Source organism: Argentina silus (genome assembly GCF_951799395.1).
Source record: "Argentina silus genome assembly, chromosome: 8".
In the NCBI taxonomy this organism is placed as follows: Eukaryota; Metazoa; Chordata; class Actinopteri; order Argentiniformes; family Argentinidae; genus Argentina; species Argentina silus.
In genome coordinates, this window is record NC_139662.1 from 18,496,072 (window position 1) to 18,502,093 (window position 6,022).

Sequence of the window (6,022 nt, forward strand, 5' to 3'; positions counted from 1 at the left end):
TTTGTGCACCTCAAAGTTCACAGCGGTTTGCTGCTGGAAACTGATAAGTCCACAATTACCAGCCGGCTCCTAACTGAGCATCGATTGGCCTCGTCTGCTCTTCCCATCCTCTCATCGATTGTTGATGCTGCTACAAGATTACAAGACTGCGTGAGGCCAGGCGTTAATACACCACCGTTTGGCTACGGCAACATCGCTGACCTATGTAGTAGTCTGTGTGACTGTGTGTACTGTGTATACTGAATGTGTGTGAGAAAATTTAATTTCTGTTTGCGTATGTACAGTACCAGTCAAAACTTTGGATACACCTTCTTCATTCAATGGTTTTTCTTTATTTTTTTAAAAATTATTTTCTACATTGAAGATTAATATTGAAGACATCAAAACTATGATGGAACACATATGGAATTATGTACTGAACAAAAAAGTGTTAAACAAACCAGAATATGTTTTATATTTTAGATTCTTTAAAGTAGCCACCTTTTGCTTTGATGACAGCTTTGCACACTCTTGGCAAGGTGTGTCCAAACATTTGACTGGTTCTGTAGATGAATGCACACTTTCCATTTCCTGTAATTAGCATGCTGTGTCATATGCAGTAGAAGTACTTTGAATAACAAAGAGGTGTTCAGTTGTATGTATGTTTGAGTAATTGAACAGAAACACTGCCATGCGTCATTCCCTTCACCACCAAGGGAGTTTTAGCCTGTTATTGAACCCAGACATGGTGGAGCCACAGGCACATACAACCTCAACTGTGTAGTCAGCCCCCTTCCCCTTGAACATGGAAAATATGTTGGAATACCTTGATGCCGTTGTCAAACCAAGAATAGAAAGCGAAGTAATTAAATACCTTCAGATAGGGGCAGAGGAGCAATTATTTTAGCCATTAAGAAATATTGTCTGCATATTCTCAAACAGCCACGGCTAAGGTAAATAACTAAATTCATATCTAAAAAGGTATTAATGCTAATTACCGGATAATGTTCCAAAGATTGAGAACAGAGGTGACAAGAGGGGAACGGTGTACCGGGAGGAGAGGCTCTTGAAAGATAAAAATGACAGCTCTCATTTTAATTAGAAGTGAGTGTGTTGAAGTATGTGTCCTTGCCTTCCTCTAGTCTTCCCTGTGCTAGTATGTTTCGAAGGTCAGTACTTCATTTGTTTTTTTAATGAAAGACTAATTGAAAACGACTCCCTTCTACTTTGATCTCACTGTTAATTATCACAATGCTCTCAGGTCAAAACATTGCATCTGACAGTTGGAGATACTGGATCTTTGAAGACACATAGAAGACACTGATACGTCCTGAAAAGTACCTTCAGAATACCTTGTCTATGCACTGACATTGCTTAATAAGTACTTCCTGGATTCTCTTGGTATAAAGCACTTAGAGAAGTAATACATTCAAGAGTCAAAATTTGTTTTTGTAACATTGCAAGGTGACCTAAGTTTGCTGTACTTTGCGCCCACATAAGGCCACTCAGATGTCATTATAATAAGTTCTAAATGAGACGCAATTACAGTGGGCTGGTTCAAGCAGACAATAACCTTGTGAGAACCCAGCTGAGTCACTCATGGCATTTCTCCAAGCTGCATATTTATTATTATTCTCTAACGCAACTTTCTGTGTGCTTTTTTTATACACACTGATCTTGCAAATAAAAAGTTTCTCGGTGCTATATTTGTATCATTATAGCAATTTATATTCCACAGTTGTTTACCACAAACTTCCGAAAATGAAAATACATTTGGTTAAAACCTTACTCTTAAGTGGCTCATACCTGTGTAGTTACACTATAGTTGTGTCCACTGTTGTTGTGTTGTAGCATATCAATGTTATAATTGCTCTGTAATTATATAGTGATGCAGTTGAGTGTTTTTTGTTGTCACAAGTGGGATAATGTCATTGTTTGATTAACGTGATGTGAGTGAACTTGGGGTGAACTACCGCTGGGTTGTCACAGAGGTTGTTTGTCAGTCCATTTAACCACTGGCGCTGGTTTCTTTCGATTTTCTAGAGTTCAGTTCTCAGTTCTAGAGTTCAGTGTAAATGTGAAGGTGAATCTTCCCTCTTAGCAGACAGTCTGTTCACCACAGACAGCTTCTCTATCATTTGTCCTACATTACCACTGACCAGAGGTCAAACACTAGCAGTGTTCCTAAACTACAGTCCTGTCCTGGGGTACCACCATTTTGTAGAGAGGACACAGAGAGGCAGTGGTTTGTTGAAGGTGAGTCCCCATCATCCTCTGGCCATCGAAGGACCGTCCTTGGCATTTAATGGAGGTTTTGCTGACAGGATCTGCCCAAATTGAATAGCTGCTCACAGAATGCAATATTCCTAAAACGTACTTGACGTTTATGGGACTTAATTTGTCCCTTGGTGTTGTCTGGACTTTCTGTGCTTTCAAGAGACCACCTCTGTAATTCAATGGCCCTGAAGTCTTGCGGGTTTCTGGGAGCAAACGTCTCTGTTCTTCCTTGGATAAACACATACTGCATATTTAAGGGACCGACTGCCTACCGGGATCTATTAATCATTATGCAAAACAAGTCATTCTCTCTATTTGCCTTCTTTCTTCTTAATCATCATTTGCTTTTTTGTCCTATTTAGTGCAGATTTTGAGTGTTATGCTACATTAGCTGGCAACCGCCGAGTGGAGTGATTAATTTAAAAATGCCTACTAATGTATCCCAGAAGCTGACCGTTTGTGTCTGTGACAGAGGGTGATGGATAGCCTTATTTATGTACATAAACACAGCCTTGTCTCCCAGTGAAACAGGTTGCTGGATGGAGGCAGTCGCCAGTCGCTGTCCACACAAGATTTATTGCCTGCTGCCTCTTGAAAAATTGTGTTATGTTTAAAGAAGTGCACGGCCATGATCAGTTTTAGAAAAGTACCGAACTTGACCCAAAGTTGTATATATAAAACATATCCGAGCTATGTAAGTGGTACTGTATGGTACCATTAGTCACTGTTCTAGGGATGTTCTAGGGATGGTTGATGATCCCATGGACCTCTTGTATTTCACATGACATGACAAGACATCGCATTTGTTTTGATACCACCGTTGCAAATGAAGTATGGTACGATGTACAGTCCCTTACTGTATTCACAGTCCTTTTTAAGGAAGCCATTTTCAAGGAAGCCATTTCATAATCTCTGAGATTATGTTTTAGAGCCCAAGATCCCCATAATGGCGCCTCTGTGGCCTAACAGATATACTGTTAGGCCACAGTTTAGCAGGCCAGGGGAGAGGAAAGGCTTACCGTAGCTCAAGGCTAAGGGATTCTCAGGAGAGTAGTTTCGGATGAATCATCACAGACAAGGGAGTCTCTGGATTCAGAAACAGCCCATATATACAGAGAGATTTTTTATTGCCCGTTATAAAAATGAATTGTAAAAATCCAATTACACATACATATTCTAACACGTGTTGCTCTTTTTAAAGCTCTCCAATCTTTTCAGAGTGAGCATAGTTAAAAGTTATAGAGGGAGAGTGTGAGATACAAAGGCAGTAAGATTAGCCACAGTCAGGAGATTAGGTTGCTGCAGGCCAGTGGATCGGCTTTGATGGACTGTTACTGTACTGCCTAAATCAGCAGTGTGAAGACACCAAGGTGTCATGGTGAAGCCTTGTTTCTGCTGAGTCTGACTGTTAAAGACACCCACTGTCAGCAATCTGCCATGTACACAAACACCCATCATGCAACTATCTCTTCTCCCACCCTGGGTATCTGTATGGATCAACACAGCTCAGGGCAGCCTACGTTGGATGTGTGTGTGTGTGTGTGTGTGTGTGTGTGCGTGTGTGCGTGTGCGTGTGTGCGTGTGCGTGTGTGCATGCGTGCGTGCTTATACAGTATCACCGATAAGAAGAGGAGGGAAATAGGTGCAGATTTATGCTATACATTAATTATATTACAATGAATAATTGAAAAGAAAGGGGAAGATGCAGTATACACAGGACAAGACACCGTTACCTATTGCAGTCACCAAGTGATAAACCAAATGGTTCTTATTTAGTATCATAATATTTTCTGCTGCATGTCTTATTCACAACAAACATGCTTTATTTCTACTTTGTCGCAGAGGACAACTGAAAAGGACAGCTTAAGCAGCCACAGTTGATAGAATTTCAATGTCACTGACTCTCTCTGATTTCTTATTCTCTCTCCCTCTCTCTCTCTCACTCTCTCTCTCACTCTCTCTCTCACTCTCTCTCTCTGTCTCTCTCTCTCTCTCTCTTTCTCTCTCTCTCACTCTCTCTCACTCTCTCTCTCTCTCTGTCTCTCTCTCTCTCTCTCTCTCTGTCTCTCTCTCTCTCTCTGTCTCTCTCTCTCTCTCTCTCTCTCTCTCTCTCTCTCATTCCTCTCTTTCTTTGTTTACTCCTCTTTTGTCAGCTGTTATCTGGTTGACTTTCCTCACAGTGCTGTGAGCTTCAATTCCCCGGCCTATCTGGCCTCTTACACACCAATCTCCTGCATGGAGAGGACTGCTCAATACACCTCTGGCCTAGCTTCCACATCAGGCCAGGGAGCGAAGCTGCTGGGATGTTATTGTGATTATAAACCTGGACAAACACTTACCTCTGCTGTGGATGCACCTAGCCTGGCCCAAATTACCTTTTATATGCAGGGAGAATTCAGAGAGAATGTTGGATTATGCTGTACATACATAGTAGCTGGTGTGTGTGTGTGTGGGGGGGGGGGGGGGGGGGGAGGGTTGGGAGAGAACGTGCCTGCCTACATGTGTGTGTACATGTCTTTAATGTGTGCTCACCGTCATTTGCTCCCTATCTGTATGTTAAACCCCTGCATTGCAGCACTGCCAGTGGGATTTCCGTCAGCACAGCCCTTTCTCCCTACCCTCCATCCCCACAATAGAGGGATTAAATTTGGTCCAGATCTCTCCAGTGTGCAAAGCCCCACACTCACACATGCACATCTTCCAATGTTCATACGTTACGCTCCGGAGAACTCGGGCAGCCGAGAGCCCCAAAAGTCTTCTCTAAGCTCCTTCTGCCCCACATGAATTTCCCCTCCTGGCCGGCGTAGGAACTGTGCAATGGTGGCGAGCCACGTGTCAGTGGGAGAGAGGGCTGGTATGGAGAAGGAGGCGGGAGATCCTGAGGGGCTCAGCGATTCAGGGCGGGCTGTCTCAGTAGCCGCACAGTAATCTTGTTAAAGAATAGAAACGGCTCTGTAATTTGATGCGAAGCGACATTTTCAGTCGTGGCCACTTTACGGTGTCCCTCTCAGACACAGCGTTCAGTCACGGAGGGACGGTGATAGAGGACTGTGATGGTTATAGTATTCCCAGTGATATTAGAGATAAAACATTATGTTATTGCTGAGATTTAATGATGCTGCTGTGCATTACTCAATACGGTGCAATTTAGTGACACATCACTGTGCAGCCTTGACAGCCATAAAACATCTACATTAGAATGCAACTGCTGTTCATTTTCTAACCCGAACCCTTTCAGTCAAATGAAAATGGCAATATCTTTCAGCAGTGCAATATGGTGAGATACTGTGAGCAATAAATACTGTAGACTTGACATGTACAATATTGACCGCTTGTTCTTTTTGACATTGAGCAACTTATGTTGACTCTTGGCTGACGTATATGATCAGAGGAAAAAGTTTATGAGGGGAGAATCCTTCCTGTCAGCTCTCTCTGTGTCTGGTGTCCACCTCTAAACGGAAGGTAAACCTCCAGAGGGCTGGCAGCATGAACCAAAGCAAAGAGAACTTGTTCTGGTCACCAATAACCAATTAAAGACAGCCTCCAACCCATCCTACCTTGTTTTTTCTGTTGGTTGTTTTGGTCCCCCAGGGCACAAATAGACGGAAAAAAAGATCCAATTATCCTCAGCAGCAGAGAATGAGGAAGCAATTCCCTTCAACGTGATTGTGTCTCAGATCGGCCACATTAGGATTGGCTTTCTCAAGATCTGTGAGGACCAACTACTATAGTTTCATCAAGGAGATTCTGTCGTGATTGTGGTGAT